The 20,501-nt window shown below is 40.9% G+C and overlaps 1 protein-coding gene across 2 annotated transcripts in view; it reads left to right on the top strand.

The window, feature by feature from the left end:
• Positions 1 to 20,501, top strand: part of galnt1 (UDP-N-acetyl-alpha-D-galactosamine:polypeptide N-acetylgalactosaminyltransferase 1) — a 55,877-nt gene continuing 35,376 nt past the window's right edge. The window contains exons 1-2 of one of the 2 annotated variants that reach the window (XM_063485940.1): positions 1 to 392; positions 17,215 to 17,327. The gene's annotated coding sequence lies outside the window, so the exon portion shown is untranslated. The remainder of the gene's footprint in view (positions 393 to 17,214; positions 17,328 to 20,501) is intronic. The other variant, XM_063485941.1, reaches the window with a different exon arrangement.

The raw sequence follows: 20,501 nt of genomic DNA on the forward strand, positions 1-20,501 counted from the left end.
TCTCTCTCTCTCGCACAGACCCAGGCAGAGGTTGTACGTCCGCTCCGGGAGAGAGAGCTCACACCGCATAGCGCTACAGCCGCCTGACACCGACAGTCCTACCGCACGCTCTTTTCAAATGGATGTCTCCTCCGTTCACGCCTTTTGACACCGGAAAGTGCTCCTGTAGCTGCGTGAGAAACACCTCATCCCCGGCTTGTTTTCTTAGGTAACTGCCTTCTCTCGACGACACAGAGAGAGCCATACTCACCCCCCTTTTCCTTCCATCGTTAGCCCGCTAAGCTAGCTAGCCCGCTAACTTAGCGGTGATACTTTGTACCGAGTCGGTGTCAGTTTTCTGCCTGCGGACTCTTTGCGCCACGGCTGAGGATTGAGGTGACCAGTCACTCTAGGTAAGGTGAAAATACTTGTTTAAAAAAACCCTAAACACCAATTGCAGTGATTGTTGTTTCCTCTCTTAGCCACATAGTCATTTTTGGAGGGTTGCTTCTGCCTAGTGACCCCCCTAACGTTATCTGGTAGCAGGCAAGCAGCCGCCGTTATGGCAAAGCGGGGCTTGTTGACAGAAGCAGCCGAGCAACAGGGATGCGGTGCGACTCTCCGCTTAAGGCACAGATTGCCACTTTGCTTTCAGGTGAATTAACCAGTAGATGCTGCTTCACAACCGCACCGAAACACGCCAAGTGAAGGGAAAGCTGCTTCCCTGATAACGGTGCTCATAAATACTTTTTTCTATCCATCCCGCGTTAGCGTTCAACCCTGACTGTTAATTTGTAGCGCGAATGGGCCACTGCCGGGGTCAGTGCTATCGCACACTTGCCGCATTTGACTGCAGCGGCTTTTTTCCCCCCTACTAACGGTCAATTCAAATGAGTGCTAGTTATCAAGTTTTCCTGACTGCTCTGTGATCTCACCCAGTGAGATGAAAAGAAAGCGTCTGTTTAAAGTAGAGCATAATGGTTACAGTGGAATGTGTATGTGCTCTTCCCTTTGCTCTTTTCCTCCTTTCTGAACACTTTAATGCTTCATTGTTGCATCACAACCCGAAAAAGATGATGTGTAAACCCGGAATTTAACCTCTGATTGGTCTGTTGTTGTGCGCCTAATAGAGGTCAGATGACTTTAGCTAGGAAAGGAGGAGAAAACTAGCCAGTGCAAATTTGAAGAGGTTAGTCACTTTGAATGTAACGCAGTCACTAAAAAAGACTTTGTAAAGGGTTATTTAAAGCATGTGGGGCCTGATGTGTGCGTGTATGTATGAGTGAAAGAAGAGAGAATGTGCGGGCATTAACAATGCTGTAATTATCTCAGAGATAAGAAAATGGATCCACTATCAATCCTGCAAGACTCGGCAGCTCTGCACAGCAGAGCTGATGAAGCTGTAGGATTGACAGGGAACCAATTAAATTAATCTGTCATGTTCCTTAAAAGGAGAGAAAAGAGGAAGCATGTATTATTTATCCTCTGTGTGTGTGTGTGTGTGTGTGTGTGTGTGCACGCACGCGTGTGTGGCATTGCCTGTAAGAGTGCAGCAGGAGAATATGCTGTGTTGCTTGAGGGAAGCTGTGCTGTACCTTGTTCACTACCTGTAGCAGCGGTCCCATGGTGCAGGCGAGCTCAAGGCTTTGATCATTTTTAACAGGAATATCTGTGTGGTAGCCCTGAATACCAAACAGAAGAAGAAGAAGAAGAAATAACCTGACCATATAGTGCTTGCTTCCTTAAAATCTATATGGGAAGTTGAAGTTGTGGAATCATAACTGGGGTTTTGTGCCATGTTGAGGATCTTTGCCTCAGAGCTGGATATCTAAACTCAGGCTTGTGTTATAAGGCATGACTGTCCAGCTCTGAAAGGAAATGAATCATGTTCCTCATTTCAAGGCCGTGGAGTCTGCATGATGTGTTTCCTGCCCTGTGTTGCGTTGACTGTGTGCTCAGGCTGTAGCAGATTTGCATCCGTGTGTGTGTGCTTGTGTGTAACCATGTTTGTCATGGCTGATTTGAGAGTCTTTCAAACTGGGAACATTTTTGCCAATCTGTGGGACGTACAGCATTGGGAATATAACAAAATTAGTTTTTTAGTGAATGAGATTAATTGAGGAGGGAAAAAAGTGTGTGGGGAAAGTATGTCACTGTGGTTTTAAGTCATATAGTGAGTATGACTAAGTAGTGAGTTGTGTATGTTTTTGCTGTATAATCTACTGCAGGTGGTTATAGTCATTGCAAAAGCATGTTTTTACAAAACATCTAAATTATAAGGGACAGTTACAACCAAAATGTCTTAACCATTTCCCTATTTTTAATCACAGTGAGAAATTAGTAGCTCACGTTTTCATTGGCTTTGCTGCTGAGTAAATAATCTGGAAAGTGAAGGCGAAAATCACTGCCGTCCTGTTTGCGTGTTTGCTAGTGTTTGTCATCAAGCGTGGCTGTGGCGCATTTATTACTCCGAGCTGCTCTGGAACAATAGCTCTATTCTGATCTGTGTCTCCGGAGGGAAGCAGCAGCATTCGGGGACCCTGGCGATCTGTGTGCCAGTGAGGCTTGGTTTGGGATTGGGTTTCCACAGCCACCTGGAGCTCAGAGCACAGGAATGCCATTGTTCCTACTTCCAGACTAAGACCGGATCGCACACATGCACATAAAGAGATACATGCGAGAGGAGCTCATACCAGCCTGCCTGTTCCCCCCCCCCCAAAACCTGGGTCACCCTGCTTTGTTACATTGGTATTGCTCACATGCACAGCCACCATGACCTGGCAGTGGCTGCTGAGCGTGTGAGTGCTTTAAATATCAGTGAGCAAAATTTATTGCACTTCCACTCTTTGTACGTTGTTCATCTTGCTTACCACCTAACATAGGCCTGTGAAGTAGGTGAGAAGTATTTAATAAAGTGTAACTAGAACTGAAGAAATTTCCCAGTTAATCATTTTGTTATTGCTTCTCACAAGTAAAGTTGGCAGTCTTTTTGCCCGCCATGGCAAAATTCTGATAGCAGCTTCTCTAGTGTGCACAATTGGCAGCCAAATCTGTGTCGTCTTTGTATTTATTTATTTTAATTAACTTCTAAGATTTGCTGTGCTTCTTAGACAAAGGCGAGACATCACCTCAAGGACGCCGTAATGAGCATTTTTCAGTGTTTTGTCATTTTCCGCTAAAACAATAAGTCATTTAAATATGTATAATGATGGTAACCGTTTATTTGCAAGAACAAGAAAAAACTGGGACACTTTAATCATATGGATGCATATTGTCATAGACAAAAGCCACTGGCGGCGACAGATTTTGTGGTATCTGTTGTAGCTTGTCAAATGTCACTTTTGCTTTCTTTAATGGAATCTCGCTCTCACATGAAAAAGACTGCACAAACATCAGCTGTCAGTGCATGAGCTGATTACTGCCTGCTTACCAACCAGCTACTCCACTAAGATGGGTTTTGTTGTTAATAATGTTGTCTGATCACACTCACATCAGACAGAATTATCTCTACCCTCTGCAGCAGTTGGTTCTGGCATTGACAGTGCAGCTGAAAGCTCATTTTCTTGTCACAGAGCAGAGTAGAGTTGCCATAAATTGGAATAACATCACCAACTTGGAGCTATTATGTATAATATATGTTTGTTTTTTGTGGTGAAACAAGTATGGGTTTTTTTTTTTGTGCTGCCAAAAATCTAAAAAGTATTTTTGAAAAATAGACGATGGTGGCTGAGCATGCTACAATATTATTTTGCCTGTATTATATCTATCCCAATATCAGAGAGAATTAGCAAAAGCCGACAAGTCAACTTGATTTAGGGGGTGGATCTAAACATCTGTTCTGCTCAAAAAAGGCAGCCAATATTAAGTGTGGCCCTGTAGCTAGTTTAGCTAGATCGGATAGCAGAGACCTAAATGGCTGATCTTCAGACAAGTAAGAGAAGCTGAAAACAGAGTGTAACGAGGAGAGAGAGGGGATATTGGCAGCATTTAGCAGATTTTTTTTCCCTGTTTCTCAGTCCTCTAGGGTTTAGGCAGACAAGTTTAGTTTTGTGCACTTGTGTGTGTGAATGTGTGTGCTGGTGCTTGGCTATATGTGTGTGTCCTCTGGCTCTACAGTGGGTCACTTTAGGGATAGAGTTGCATAGAAGTGGGTCAGCCAGTGCCACCGGGGAGTCTTGCCAGCTCTCTGCTCCTATTCAGCATTGAACCAACTGAAGGCCTACACAAAAAGTGTGCGTCCACATATGTAAGGATTGTTTCTGAGAATTACATGTTGGTGTGAAAATCACACCCTTCACACTCAGCGATCTTTGCTGTGTCAGTCATTTACCTAACATGTTCCTTCCTCGTTTGCTGCACTTTGACTCCTCATAAATATGCTTTGGTGGAAAAAACACTGTAACTGTGAAGGCAAAAAGAGCAGCACGCCTATATGTGGCGCAGTATGTTTAAACTGCATATAGGACCTCTACAGATGATTCAGAGCCTGTCACAGCCAGAGTGTCTCAGCTGGATGGACACAGTGTTTCTGCTGGCTTAATGATAAGGAAATAGGATTTAGCCCAGCATTCAGCAGAGGTTTATTTCAACTCCTAGCTGCAGTCTCTTGTTTTCTGCTCTGGCTCTCCTTTGACAAGGAATTAATGGTCTATTTCTGTTTTCATTTCAGTTGCGTATGTAAGTCTTCACGAGGTAGCACCAAAAAACCCAAATATTTGCATTAGATGAAGACTTTGTTTGTCACGGTTTGTCGGGAGTCACCCGTGACTTTTATCAAATACAAATACAAAAGCTAGTACTCCAGTAAACTCAGTGATGCTTAAAGTGTTGCAAAGTGCTTTTTTTCTGTTTTGTGTTCCCCACAAGATGCTACAAACATCCATCCAACATAGCATCTCTGTGTAGAAGCTTTTGAACCATGTATTTATGCACAACGTGACAGTGTGCTGTGTAAATGTGTTAATGGGTGTGGTAAACTCACAAAATATGATCTGCCAACTCTGCAATTTTTCTCTCTGCATGGTTTGTTACAGTTCATTGAGTCTGGTCTATAGTTCACAACTCATTTATTTTTTTTGTTGCTGTTGCTGAGCAGCAGCGTTTAGTCAGTTAATTAATTAGTCAATAAAAAACAACTTAACTGACAATTACTTTTATTTATTCATAATTTTATTTATTTTTCAGATGAGCATTCTAAACATTTACTGGTTTCATTTTCTCAAATATTCAAATAAGCTTCAAATATATTTGAAGCTTCTATTTGTTCAAATAATAATCTGTACAGTTTGAAATGTTTGAAATTTTTTTTATTATTGCTATTATTACACATCAGCTACAGAAATGTAGCACAAAATGGCAAACTGGAAAAAGGCTGGTCAACATGTGGACCATTGTACAGCTAAAAAGACAAAGATTTCCCTCATGACTTGGTGGAGAACAAAAAAACCCCTGAATGTTATAATTAATTTATCCGGTAGCCAGAATTACACCTTTCACATGGTTACTAATGCAGTTTCATATCCATTGAATGCACGACTGTTTGATTTTAAGTTTGCCATACACATCAACTTAAAAGATGATAGTATGTCTATGTTGTGTTCCTCTTAAGTGGCGAAAAGAGGAAGCTGGAATACTGAGGCCGGAACAGGTCGGTTTTTGGGATGTGAGCGTTTATTGGTTTGAAGAAATTGTGGCAACTTAATGACAAGTGCCAGTAGCCTGCTACTTTTTGGTGCATGGACAAAGTACATAGCTTTAAAAGTCACCTTGAAAGTCTCAGTAAAATGAACTAATACAGCATGCAGCAGCTCAGTATAGTCACATTGAGTAACAGTATATGCTGTTATCAGCTTTGCTCTGACAATTCCCCTCTTTGTAAAAGTGTCCTGTTCGTGTGTGTCCGTATCTCGCTCAAAGCATCTGTTTCACTCTGAGATACTACTCGACAGGAGTAGTTTCCATGGTGACAGTCGTGCTCCTTGCCCCCCTCCCTCCCCCTCCTTGCTCGCCATAGGAAGAAGTGGTGTATGTTCAATTACTGCTGACTCATGGAGAAACAGTAGTGTGGTCCATAATTAGACAGACACGTCTCTACTCTGTCTGGCTTGGAACCAGTTTGTGTCCCTTTTAATATTTTACACTCTGTTTGTTTTGCGTGTGTTTTGGCTTCTGTATTCGTCTTTCAGAGTTGTTTGTTTTGTTAGACTTTTCTGCTAAGGGAATTTTCTAGACAGTTTTCCCTGCTTGTTTTGACTGATTATGCCATTAAAGTTAGAAAAAGATTTCTGTAAATTTGGTTTAAAAAAGTGGGACACACTGATGTAACATGATCTTCTAAAGCTGTCAGCCTCAACTTAAGGAAGCTAGCAACAGGGTGTTTTTTTTCTGTTTATAGCGTGAATCTGATAAGTATGCACGTTTTTCCTGTAGGAACTTTACAAATTATAAACACCAGTTCTTCTTTCACAGTACACAAGTTAGACAAACAGTGCTAGCTTTTAAGTCCTTTCATGCAAATTCTCTCAGCAGTTGGAAAGTAAGTTTAATTTGCTGGAGTCCTAGTGAAAAGTCCAGAGCAAGGGAGAACCAGTTGGAGAAATAGTTTTGCACATGTGCAAAGTCTAATTTGAGAGAAATACCAGTGCAAACCTGAAAGCTGTAACTCCCTTTAGGGCTATTTGGCCTCTTGTGAATAAGGGAGGACTTATTTAAGTAGCTCCTTCTTCTATCAGATTAGATACTCATTTGCAACAGTATTATGACAGCACGACACAACCCACCCAGTGCTTCTAGTGCTGGGTAGGTTTTGTCAGGAAGCATCTGCTTAGCCAAGCACACATACAGTCTATGTTATACACCTCAAGTCCACCACTTGGTGAGCATGTGTAGTTGGTGCAGTGTAATGTAAGTTCTCAGCATGATCAAAAAACAGCCAGGCACTTGGACATCTGCATGGACGCTTGTGTTAAGTGGACTATAAAAAAACTGTACTATAATCCCTGCTTAAGTCAAAGGTGTTAACCCTGGATCCACTGAACTCGTGCATTTTCTCACTGAAATGGTTGAAAGTTCTGTCATCCAAAAACTAGCTCAGAGAATCTCTAAAAATTTTTATACTTGCTGAAATTAACCAGAGAGAAAATCTGTCTTACAGTCATGAAACCCACAGCTGATGAGCTCAAAATGAAAATTGACTGAGAAAATCATTCTGACTGCTTCCAAGAGCCCGGCAGATGAGTGCGTGCGCATGACTGCTACTCAAGATATCATATTTCATGTTTTACTTACATCCAAGAAAAGGCTTCAGTCGTATCGTCCACTTCTAATCAGGGTACTACATTAGAGTCAGTCCACTGAATCTCAAGAACAAAATGGGCCTCACAGAATAAGCGTTTTAAATACTCTTGAGCAGTCTAAGAGTATTTTGTGTGTGCACGGTAGCCTAGCTAAGTTGTGTATAATTGACCTCTGTGGGGATATTTGTTTTCAGCATTTAATCCAGCCTCACTGTCCAGGAGCAGCTGGCAGCTGCAGTCCACTGTACAGAGTAACTCCATTTCTGTAGTCTCTGTAGTGCCTCATGGTCCGCAGTACTGGCTAAAGCAGGGCCTGTTTGTACTTGGATGACAGCTCTTAATGTGTCTTTGTTCGCAGCGCTTTGAACAGTTAAACGAAAGATCTTGTTGTGGAAAAAGTCACCCTCCTTAGATGATAGTGATTAAAAGCTTTTAGTCACTCTTATTACCAGACAACAGCAACCAATGAAACAAATAACAGTTATCTCACACAGGATGTGGGTAAAGAGGTTAAAATTCAAACAAAAGTCAAACAAAATGTATAGAGATAACAGATGGATTGCCAGTGACTACAGTTGGAATACTGTAGTCACTGGCAGTATTAGTTGACAGTAATTAGTATTACTGTCAACTAATGCTGCCAGTATTAGTATTAGTTGACTAATAACAGTATTAGTTCATTCTTTAATTTCCTTCAGAAATGTAGATTACAAACGAATTGAAATTCGCTGCCAAATATGCTTGCTGTTTGAGTGTTATATAGTTAATTGCTGAGGAATCTTTTTAAAACCCTGGGGTTTTCTCTGTGTGCTTGTATATCTTGTGTAATAATGGGTGGGGGATATAATGTTTGCTTCGTGACATATAAATATGGTTATATGAGACCTCAGGCAAGCTGTTCGGTGGCAATAAAAAATGCTCAAATGCTTTTGCTTTTTGAACATTTAGCTGCTAATTTTCATTGTGTTTGCCTGTAGGCTGATGTTTGTCTCGGCCAAATTATTCAAGGGCAGCACAGGTAGTAAAAAGGAAAGATAAGTAAACAAAGCCAGTCTGATACTGCTCTTCATATTCTTAATTTAAATGTTTTCAACTCCACTGGGGGTAAATTGTGCTTGGTCTTGGCTTAGTTTCCACGTTTCCACAAAAGGACACTACACTCTCAAAGGTGTGACCGCAGTGCCATTCTCAAGGTTATATAGATAATTAATTGATGCAAATATAACTGAAGGCAACATTTTTATCATATATGGAAATTTGTCTGTAAGTTATTGGTAAGAGAGAGAAGCAGAGGAGGGCAGAAAGGACTGACACTGCTGTGGAAGCTCTGTGCTCTGTCTAGCCGTGTGACAGAGTGAGCTATCTGCCCGGGGCTCACCCTCACGAAGGCACAGCTCTCCCCTCTGCGCACACATACACACAACTGTCCATCTCTGCCTCTTATCTAGTGTGTGCATGTGTGCATGTGTGTGGGTCTGTGTGGTTTTGTGTGCTAGGTCTCTGAGTGAGCTTGTTGTAGACCAGGCACACTGATAGTCATATCAACAGTTAGTCTAGGCTGATGGACTGCAGAACTACTCGTCCATTGTCCTTTTTTTTTCCAGGGTGTTTGTGTGTGTGTGTCTGCTAAGCTATCAGAAATTGCATTTCCACAAGCCATGAATGTCAGATGCACTGTGTTCATGTATCTTGGGAATGTGTGTGTTGCATGTGATGCAGTATAATCTGCCACAGGCTTGGATGTGGGTCACTGTGGCTGCAGCTCCACGGGTCAGAAAGAGACAGCAGCAGGGATGCTGCCTCTGTACTTGCTGCACATGGGCTAGCCTGAGTGAAATATATTTCACAACAGTACAAAGTAAAAGAAGAACCAAGCTGCACTTGAGATCTGATTTGAGTTTTCTTTTTAACATAGCCTCAAGCAAAAATACCATGGTATTTTTAGTTGTTCAAGCCGTTTTCTGTATATTTACATGATTAAAAGTGTTACTTATGGGCACCTAAATTTCTGTGTGGTAGATTTTACAAGAATAGAGTCTACAGAGGCATACCGAGATATAAATAGAGATGAAGATTTACATGACTTCTTAATAAGGTTAGATATGAAAGAGGATGACCAGATTAGTCATGCCTGCAGCTCATCGCGGATTTCACCTGAAGTAATTAAGCCAAAGTTATTGCTGAACATTTAGAACCCACAGTGAAACTTATTGGAGGTTATGTAGTGTGACGAGGGGTGTTAGGAGTGAGTGTGTGTGTGTTTGTGTGTGGGTGGAGGGGCTATTGACCTCATGACAGAGTTGGTTAAATGAAGTATTGATACTGCTAGCTTTGTTAGGATATGTGTGTGTGTATGTGAGTGTGTGTTTATGTGTGTGCGCATCTGCAGAGCTGTATGTGTGTATTCAGATATATTTACCCTGTGATGGATTGTGCATTTTGCAGACGCCAATAGGCAGTAGTGTGTCATAGATCAAACAACTTGAGCTGGCCCAGTGGTGTTACATTTGTTTGAGGATTATGAGAACAAATCATGCAAACAGACAGGCAGGTTATGCGAGGCTGCCGACCACCAATCATAGAGAACGATTAATAGAGAATGTCTTTATTTTCTTGTTAAAAAGTTGCTTTAGTGACATTTTCATTTTATATTGTAAAAGGTTTGCTTTTTGCCCCCCCCCCCCCCCAAAAAAAAAAAGCACGTAGTGACAAATCTGTGGACACTGCTATTCTGTGAGCAGAGGTCTTGCCCTCTGGTTCTCTCTTCTTCTTCTCTGTTCACCTAGTGACCGAAAGCAGAGAGCAGCAACACCTACACAGAGGCTGTGCACTGTCAGAGGACGACATTAGAAGGGACAAAATGTCTTTGTTAACTTCCTTTCTGAGATGATTTATTTCATGCATCTTAACCTCAGACTCTTTAGTTTATGTGTTTTCTAATTTTTGTCAGAAAGTGGTTATAAAAACATGAATGTTTGGATTTCAGTATTCGCTATTCTGGATCCGATCGTATTCATAACAGCCCTACTTATACGGACCAAACATGCTTTTCCATGCCACCTGTGCTGTTTATATGTATGTATTGTAGAGAAGGGATCTTTTTTATGCCTCCAGAACTGTTTAGTTTTCTGCTGTTTTTGTGCTGATTTGCACTTCCTTATGCTAAGAGTAAGTGGAGCCAACTGCTAAAAGATAAGAACATTTGTTAGTGCAGTTCAGTTGTTCTAAATGCCAAAAACACAGCTGCAAAAATACAGTCAAAATGGAAGTCTGCTGCTAACATTTCCAAAAATATTTTCATCCAGTACAGTTGTTATAAACACGGCGTAAGCAATCAGTCAACAACATCACCAGTCCAACATCCCTGCTGTTGAATTATTTTCTACGGGGCTGCACTGTATTGTCAGGCAGAGCTTATTTTCAGAAAGAGAGAGAGAGTGAGAGAGAGTGGATAAATGAGAGGCAACTCTCTTAATGCTCGTCATATGGTGGTTGGAAACCAAAATTATTTTGACCATGTGCAGTCCACTTTTGATCTTGTTGCGTAGGTTGCTTCGAAATAGTTGCTTTGAAGACAGGAACCAGGTCTGCAACCACTTGCAGTAAGTTGCTGTCTTCAAAGCAACTTGTTGGACAGTGTTAAACTAACGTGGCAACAAGACGGAGTCAGTTTGCTGTCAGTTTGATATTGAATGGAACTAAGTTGGCAGTTATCTGCAATCTGTTTGTGATAATACAGCAGTTGTAACTGATAAATTGGAAAAAATTGCATTTCAATTGGAAATTCACATTAATTTCGTACATTCTGCCCAAACCAAAATGAAATGAGCGCTTACCAGTCTTGCTTTTATATAGGAACAGAACCACAACACAACAAATGGTAAAGGTAAATGGCCTGTATTTATATAGCGCTTTACTGGTCCCTAAGGACCCCAAAGCGCTTTACATATCCAGTCATCCACACACACATTCACACACTAGTGATGGCAAGCTACATTGTAGCCACAGCCACCCTGGGGCGCACTGACAGAGGCGAGGCTGCCGGACACTGGCGCCACCGGGCCCGCTGACCACCACCAGTAGGCAACGGGTGAAGTGTCTTGCCCAAGGACACAACGACCGAGACTGTCCAAGCCGGGGATCGAACTGGCAACCTTCCGATTACAAGGCGAACTCCCAACTCTTGAGCCACGATCGCCCGTGATCAACTAGTTGGCAACTAGTTGAGTCAAGTCTGTTTCAAAGAAATGTGTCTCACAAACTGCACTTATCTAGACAGACTGCCTCACTCTTATTGTGATGTGTTGGCAGTATGCTTGCATTTTTGAAGTAGACACCAAATATTGCAACCCATCGCCAGTCTGTCTTTGAATGATTGTGATCAGTGAGTGGGACTGCAGTTGGTTTCAGACAGGTTGTCTCTTACTAGGTTACCTGTATGCTTGCATTGCTTGCACTCCAACAGAAAAAAAAGGCAACCACTGAGTCACTAGTCATAAGGAGTTTGCCATCCTATTTTTACTCTAGTGTGACTGAATCATAAGATAGAAATGTGTTCTAAATTTCATAATGTAATTATAAATACTTCTCATTTTTCTTTTCAAGTATTTCCAAAGATATTTTTCCAGAAATTACAATGTAGTTGCAGTGAGTGTGGCTAAAAGCCAGCTCATATGATAGGAAACTGCATTAAATCCACACTTTGACTAAACCACAAAAGCATTGCATTGCAGTGCCACGTGGAATTGCTAAGAAGTCTGTCTTAGATTGGTGAATGTTGCCGGGAGCATTTGTGCACACAGTTGGGGGTGTGCATGCGCTTAAGCTTGATCCTGTTAGCACGGCGGCTGGCTAGAACAAGGGCAGAAGGGAGATATAAACCAAGAACAAATCACAAGCATCCAGATGTTACCAAGATACACAGAGATGGATGGGGAAGTTGATGATAAATCTGGCCTGTCTAATCACTCAGGACACAGAAGAGGGAAGGTAGTGTGTATCTGTGCTGTGTGTATTGTCACTACTGTTAACAGTCTTGTGGCCTGGTGCTTTGTTTCCTGCATTCTCTGCCGTCAGTAAACAGGAAGCAGATCTCTGTCTTTCTGTTACTCGCTCTGTCCTTTTCTGTCTGTCCTTTGGTTCCTCTTTCTTCCTCTTCCTACACCCGCCTTCCTCTGCAAGTGCAAGCTGTATATGTGGAAGGAATAGGCATATAGGTCCCAATGCACGTCATTAGTAAGGTAAGCAAAAGAGGCAAAATGGTGAGCTGTTTCATCCAGGATAACTATGACATGTTCAGGGATGTTGGGCCAGCTGCTTCTTACCTATTTTCTCCTCACGCTATTCTTGGCATTCCTGTTTTTCCCTCCTGGGCTTCCCCTGGAAAGATGTCAGAAATGGTGAGCTACTGCTGCAATCACTTGTGATAATGTTGTTGTCATCTTTTGTTGCCTTTCCTCTAGTCCCTATGTAGCATTGATTTGGTTTTTGTGTGTGTATGGCGTGCTTCAGGCCCTGTAAAGCCTTCCTTTCCCATACCACTTGAACCACGAGGTGATTGACAGAGCAAGAGGTCAAAGGGAATGCTGAAAGGATTTGGACGGAAGTTGTAGTTTGTTCAGGATTGGCACAGCACTGTTTGTTGTTGCTATGACCAAAGATGCCATCTTTAAGCTCCCATTGTTACAGCATATGCTACAAACAGAGTCACATAACGCATGTACACACACACATACACACACACACACACACATTCTTCATGCTCTTACTAAGCTATCACATAGTCTAAAAGAAGAGGCCATTCTTCCTGTCTATGAGTGTCTCCCCTCTACTCTGTGACTTTCTGTGGCAGTCTTTGGAGAGAGGGGAACAGTTAGGTCTAATGCTTAGACATGGCTGGTTGATCACAGTGTGCTCACACTGAGCTTTGGGGGATTGTGAAAGACTGATTTGACTGTCTGTTAGTTTTAGCTGTACCCACACTGCACTCTAAATTGTCCAGAACAAAGGTTGTTCCAGAGCTCCTCAACCTTGTTTGGCTGCAGCTCTCACACTTTAGCATGCCAGCTTTATCTAGCAAGGTGTCATGTTGGACCTTATGATATTCTCTTTCTGCAAAATGTCTTGCTTACAGAGAGAGAACCTTTTATGCTTGCGTGCAGAAATCTCTTCATTAGTCCGCCCATGAGCACCTCCTCACCTCTGCATTTGTTAGTCCGCCTGAGTCACTGGTATTTTGGATTTACGACAGGAATTATGTCGGGTCAAGCTGAATGGAAAGAGGCCTAAGTGGGAGAAGAGACTGTTACACTGAATTAATAACAGAGGGTGTTCTGTAGGGACTGAGATAGAGGCAAGAGTAGGGTGGGATGAAGACACAGCCTTTTGGCTCCTATCCTGCATTCTCTGGTTTGGTTCACAGCTGGAACAAAGAAGAAGGGAGGTGTACAAAACAAAGGAATGGCAAAGACTGCAGAAAAATAGAAATGCACAAACCTTTTGCCTCCTAATACTGATTATGGTGTCTGTAGTAGGAGATCTGCCTTCACAAAAGCCTACCTTTGGGAGAGGAATTTCTTTTGCCAAATTCACTCATTGACATCATTCATATGTTAGTCCTAAAACACCAACTTTCAACTGTACTTTAAATTTTTATGCATTTTTTATGTACATTGTGCGATTAGTTCTTTCTTTCTTTCTTTTTTTTTTACAATGCATCAGCCATAATCAGATACATTTTTCCATATTTTTATGTAAGGCCTTACAGCGATAAAAGTAGCTCACTGCAGTAAAACTGGCTCAGTCACATCTGGCTCATGTGCATAACAGTGTCAGTGCTACAATATATGCAGGCCGTGTTTTGGAGTTATCTCATTTCCGAAGGTAAAAGCTGGTATGATTTTGGTGCAGCAAGAAAAAATAAATGGCTATATCCCCAAACCTAAAATAAAAAGTTCCTTACTATAAGTAAGGAAAATTCATGTGTTTTTATAATAGAAGTTCGGCCTTCACAACCACATCACACCTTTTAGCATGCAACAAAGTGGACACTCACAGCATAGACTTCTCTTTCTGCTCTCTGGATTAGGGTTCTTGTGTTGGCTTACATAATGTCAGATTTCACTGGCACAACTGTGTGTTTGCCAGTGTTTGGACGGGTCCGTGCATGCTCACTTTCTCTGCCTCATACTTCTGTCCATATGTAAGCCAAAACAATGTGCCACTACATTTTATGCCTTGTGAACAGTGTGTTTGTGTGTGCTTCATTTCTGAAATGGGGCATGCCTTGGTAGCAGGAGTATCTATTGCAAAATCATTTTGTGGTTGTAAAGGTACAAAGTCAAGATTACATTTGTAAAAAACCGTCATTCAAAACTTCACGAACACTGAGGCTTTCTCTCATTTAGATTTTCACATTAGTTTATTATCATGAGCGTAACAAAGGGCACTACTGCCAGACGCGTTTCTCACAATATTCATTCTCTCATCATCACTGCTGTGCTTGCTGTCTGCCGTCTTGGGTTTTGTGGTTTTTGTCATCTTTTTTTCCACCCAGACATGTAGCGCTCATAAACTCACAGAGAATGAGACAGGTAGAAAGCATTCTGACTTTAAAAAGAGCAAGAGGTTTGCACAGACAAAGACAGAGAGCGTTGCTATTTGCACTGCAGTGTTGTGTGGTCATGTGTGAGTGTGTGGTGGGTGTTCTGTAGTTCTATTTTGTCATTGTCAAGGGAATCTGATGAGTATTTTTAGAAGCTCTTGCTTGTCCTGCTTCCAATTTGCAGATGAATTACATTCCACTCAAACTTCGTGGAGGTTCATTTAAATCATGTAAAGAGTGAGAAAAGAAGGGCAGACAGAGAGACGGCTTACGACGTATATAAGAGATAAAGTAAGAGAGAGATGAGGATTGATGACTCACCCAGAAGGAGACAGGCAGACACCTTTGGTGGCCACGACTCTTCTCATACTGAGGCATACCTGCACTGCAGCACAGCCTCCTCACACTCACTAATGCAGAAGTGTGTGGGCTGGCAGGAAGAGATTTATGGTATGGCTGCTTTTGTAATACAATTCCTCAATATACACATATATACTAGGGGTGCAACGATACTCGTATCGATATTGAACCGTTCGATACAGTGCTTTCGGTTCGGTATGCAAGTGTATCGATCAATACAAGATTTTTAATTTATTTTATCAACTTTTCTTCTGACGATGCTGTCTGTGTTGAGAGCTCAGTGGATCTGCTTTCGACTACTCCGCCTAGGCTGCACTGTCGAGCGCAGATCCACTGAGCGCAGCGCAAGCTAGCAAGACAGAAGCTTAGCTCGTTGCAACATGGTAAATTGAACCTCCCCCGCCCTAATTCAGATCTGGCCTTTGGAACTATTTTGGTCTTCATGTGAAGTATGACCCTGAAGGTAAGCGCATCATGGACAAAAGTAAAACAGTATGTCGGATGTGCCACGCAGTGTTCAATTACATGGGTGGGAACTACTGCGTTAGTGCAGTTTGCTCGTTAACGTGTTGACGCTGTCCAGCCCCACGCACGGGCGATCCGCGGTAGCTCGTTAATGGAGATTTGCCGTGTTGTGGCGTTAACGTCATTTCAGATTAACGCTGACAGCACTAGTGGGAACACAATGAATATGACTGCACATTTACTCCGACATCATCCTAGTGCAAAGACAAGTGGAAGCAGACAAAAACAACAAGCACGCATGCTACAGACTTTACCCGAGTCATTTAGACAGCCGTTAGCGCATGATTCTCCTTATGGGGACCTGATATGTTTAATATGCTGCTGAGAATATACCCCAGAAGAAGCGTATAGTATAGCTTTTATTTTGGAAAGAGCCATTTCTCTGTAATAAACTCTCTTTTCCAAAGATGAGGGATTTCTCCATCAGATATTAATTTTTTTATTACTTTGTCGTTTCAGCAACATTAAATTTAAAAACTGTACTTTTGAGTTAAAATATATATTTATAATTTTAATAAATGACAAATTAAAAAGGCATGAACATTTTTTTGTATCGAAAAAATATCGAACCGTGACACCAAAGTATCGAACCGAACCGAACCGTGAATTTTGTGTATCGTTGCACCCCTAATATATACACTGGCTGGCAATATGAGGCCCCAGTGGACCAGAATGATGACTTGGCTTTAAAGTAGGCCAAGGGCCGGATTGAAGGACACGCAGACCCGCATACACACAGGCCCACTCTGACTCATATTCGCTCTCATCTCTGCTCTCTGTGGACTTTTCAAAAATAGCAGATTAATCCAGTGAAATGAGCAGTTCTGAGAATTCGTCAGTTGTCTATCCCTGCTTCCCTCCACCCCATCATCCCCATCAGCCCTCTGTTTCCCCGCTTGCTTTTTTTTATCCTGCTGCGAAGCTGGCGGCGCCTTTGGTCATGTTTGACCTTTAGATTTTCGCTGGAAAGAGGAACGATGATTGGTTTATGACATAATAAAAAGAGATGCGGACCTTGGATGCCAATTTTTAATTGACTGAGAACTTTCCAAAGTCCACTATACTGGCACGTTTGACTGAATCATGACTCATTTGCATAATTCGCTGAGTGGGAGCTTGCCTTGTGAGATTGTGTTGCTAACTTTGTAATCTTGCAGGAAAGAATAGCACCGTTATTGTACATGCAAAGCCAAGAAATGTGTTTTTGGCTTCCTGTGGTTTTTTCATAGATCAGAAAATGTCTCCTTTCCCAGGCATTTGAAAAAATACTCTCCCTATGTACGATGCATGAATTTTGAAAACAATAAATAAATGAAGAGCTGTTTTAAAGCATTTCCTTATTCTAGTTTCAAGATTGCATAAGAGTTTCCTCTAGCCAGCATGTTTGGTGTCTTTTAACATCCTTAGCACAATAAATATTTATTCTAAATTTATTTCTCTTTTCTCTTCAAGGAGCATGTATGAGTGACGAGCAAAAGAGGAAGTGGGATCTCTGAAGCTCCGCCCCCTCTACTGGTGGAGCACCCTGCACATCTGACCAGAGACCCCTTAACTCACTTTGAAAGGTACGAATTAAGGAATGCCTGCACAAAGTGATGCAACAAAGAACAGTTAACACAACCATTTTTGTAGATAGGGTTGTTCATATTGAAACCTAAAGGGCTGAGATTTTTTTTATTGTACTGTGTATTGAACTGGATATATTAAACATATTTACCGGTTCATGCATATGTAACTTTTTCTTTTTTTTCTTTTACTGACCTCAGCTCCCCTATGGTGACCCTTTCTTTGTTTTAATAAGCCAGTCTATCTTCTGGTTGAAAAATCCAATTTCTTTAACAAGAGAAGTTCAATGGATAAAATTCAGTCTAAATATGAACCTCCTTTTAACATTGCACCCCATATGATCCTGATGTATACTACAGACTAGATTTATTCACCTACGGGCAAAATAAAAATGTGTGCTTAAACTATTTTTGAGAAATTACATGTTACATTGTCAAACATAAACCTCAGCACCCCATTAACAGCAAAGTGCCTCTTTTGATTTTGAGTGCTGACCCTTTTGATTGCAAATTAGGCACATTTGCATTCACTTTGACTCAATTCTGGTGCTCATGTTGCATTTCTGCTGCCTTTGTCAAAGAGGTTAGCTAAGTGAAAGGCTTTCCATTGGAGAGGTGGGTCTGCCTTGTTGTTGCCTGAGTGAAGCGGGCAGCGGGAGCGGTGCATGCAATTCTTTGTAAGCTGTATGGTTGGGTCCCCTTCATTAGCCTCATTCAGCTGTGCAATCATGTAGAAAGCCCAAGTTACAGCAGCTATATTTAATGAAGAATATACATATCTACATAGATAGATACTTTATTGATCCCACAAGGGAAACTACATTGTTACCATAGCAGGATAAAAAAAGTATAGTTTGAAATAAATAAACAAAATGGTTAAAGTGCCACAGGCTCATTGTGAGGGCAAAGTCTTTATATATACAACAGTGATTTAAAAAAAACAAACAAGAAAATAAAAAATAAAAATGAGGTCAAGTTAAAGAAGAGTAAAAAGAAAGAATGATATATGAAGACATAACAAGAATAATAGCTAGAGTATTATTACAACTGTAAAATGCATGTAGGAGAGCACTGCTTCATCCGATCTCATATCACTTATTTCTCTCATTTTTTACTATCTGTAACTCATTAATGCGTCATAGAAACAGCTTGTAACAGTTATGTAACTGTCTTGTATTGTCTTCATATTTCAGACTTTGCTATGATCTATTGTTTATGCTCTGTGTGTTGAACCCTTGAACAAATTTATGCCGTTGTTCACACATTATTGTACTAGCACACTATTTGTATACACAAGTTTAAGTATTCTAATTAAAGTGTTGTTAAACAATTGTTGAAAAACAAAAATTAAGGGTCATAGGTACATAAGTAAGGATTGAAATCACTGATTAGTTTGTAAATTGCTCCTGTTATCAATTTTGTGCCTATAAATGTGTCAAAACTAAATGAAAGTCCCCAAAATAGTGATGCGTGTCTTTGCAGCACGTTGCTCTCTTTATGACTATTTACTGTCTGGTGGCTATGTGTGAAAAAGGGTAACGTGCTAAATACAGAGATGAGTAAAATCTGAAAATCCAAATGCAAAATGTGTCATATTGTGTCAATGTGGGAAGTTAATGTTAGCAGCAGATTCATTTGCAACACTACATTAGTGTTATTGGCTTCTGTGGTTCCCCTTTCCCCCCTGTTGCTGACATCCAGCAATGCCCTGCTCTAAAATTAACAAAGCTTTATTATATCTGATTTGTTACCGTATTTGAAAAATCCAAACTACCTTTGGCAGAGAGCTGGGCGATAAAACGATAACGATATGTATTGCGAAATAACTTTTTCTCGATAGAAAAATTAAACTATTGCGATAGGCCTCATCCCTCTTGTCCTCTTAAAAAAAAAAAAAAAAAAAAAAAAAGAACAGCCAATCCAAATTAAGTAGCGCAGAGCCGAACCAATCACAGCCGCAGCGTCACGTCACGTGACTTGTTACGTACAGCACAAGTGCCAAGGCGCACATGTGTATTTGTTTTTGCAGCCGGGCTGCCCAGGTAATGAAGGAAATGAGTTTGCCGACTAGAGAAAAATCAACCGAGAGCGTGAGCGAAGGTTACCGAAGAAAAAACCGATGCTGGTTCCAATGCCGGAGAGATTGTCGAACGGAAGGGCCATAGAAGTTCCGTAGTGTGAAGGTATTTCGGCTATTTCAAGTCTGACAAAAAACAGAGTAGCGCGCACTGTAAATTGTGCCGAAAGCAAGTCTGGAAATACAATAAACCGGTGCATGCTCAATCTCTGACTGAAAGCGCTAATTCGTCATTCGGCTTTTGTCAGACTAAAGTCACTGTTAAAACTGTTTGAAAAGCTAAGCTATACAACAAGGAGAGATTGAGAATTTCCTTTTAGTTCTCAGTTTATTTGATATTGACAAAAGTTAGTCAATTTTGTCTGTTCTTCTGTAAAACAAACTAAGATTTATTTTTAGAATTAATATTTTGTTTCTAAGTGGAATTGACAATTTAGTAGTTTGTTTTGTTTGTTCTATTTTGAAACTTAAACACTTTAGCGGCTGCCTTTTGTGTAGTTTGCAATATTTGCCTTTATTTATCTGAAACTGAAGTCTCATGTTCCTTAAGTACATCTACCCTGTTGAACTTATTATGGGAAATAAATATTTAAATCAAAACAAGCTGCAGATTATTTCACATTTTACTCGTGAGCAACGGCACATTTAAATCTTACAAATATAGTTATTTGATTGATTATACTTTATTCATCCCGAGGGAAATTGGGTTAAGGCTGCCAGCCGTGCCAGCGCTGTTATAATTTGGCTTATATCGTGACATATATCATTATCGCCTGAAATGAAAAAAACATATCGTGATATGAAAAAATCTTATATCGCCCAGCTCTACTTTGGCACATAACTCTGTTGGGATGTTTCTTTGATCTTACCAGCTGCTGTAACAGCAAATATAAATCAACTTTTATCAAGCTTTTTCTGTTCCAGGGAAATTCAGTTAATGTGAAGATTGCATTAGAGTTCTCTTAAGGAATTTTAAACGACACTTAAAGCGCTGCTGTTTGGTTCTAAAATGTGAGTGAGAAATGTTTTAAAGTCAGAACACTGATTATCAATAATGCTAAAAATCCTAACAATGGCATAACGATGAAAAGAGGGTT

Source organism: Pelmatolapia mariae, linkage group LG10_11, assembly GCF_036321145.2.
Source record: "Pelmatolapia mariae isolate MD_Pm_ZW linkage group LG10_11, Pm_UMD_F_2, whole genome shotgun sequence".
In the NCBI taxonomy this organism is placed as follows: domain Eukaryota; kingdom Metazoa; phylum Chordata; class Actinopteri; order Cichliformes; family Cichlidae; genus Pelmatolapia; species Pelmatolapia mariae.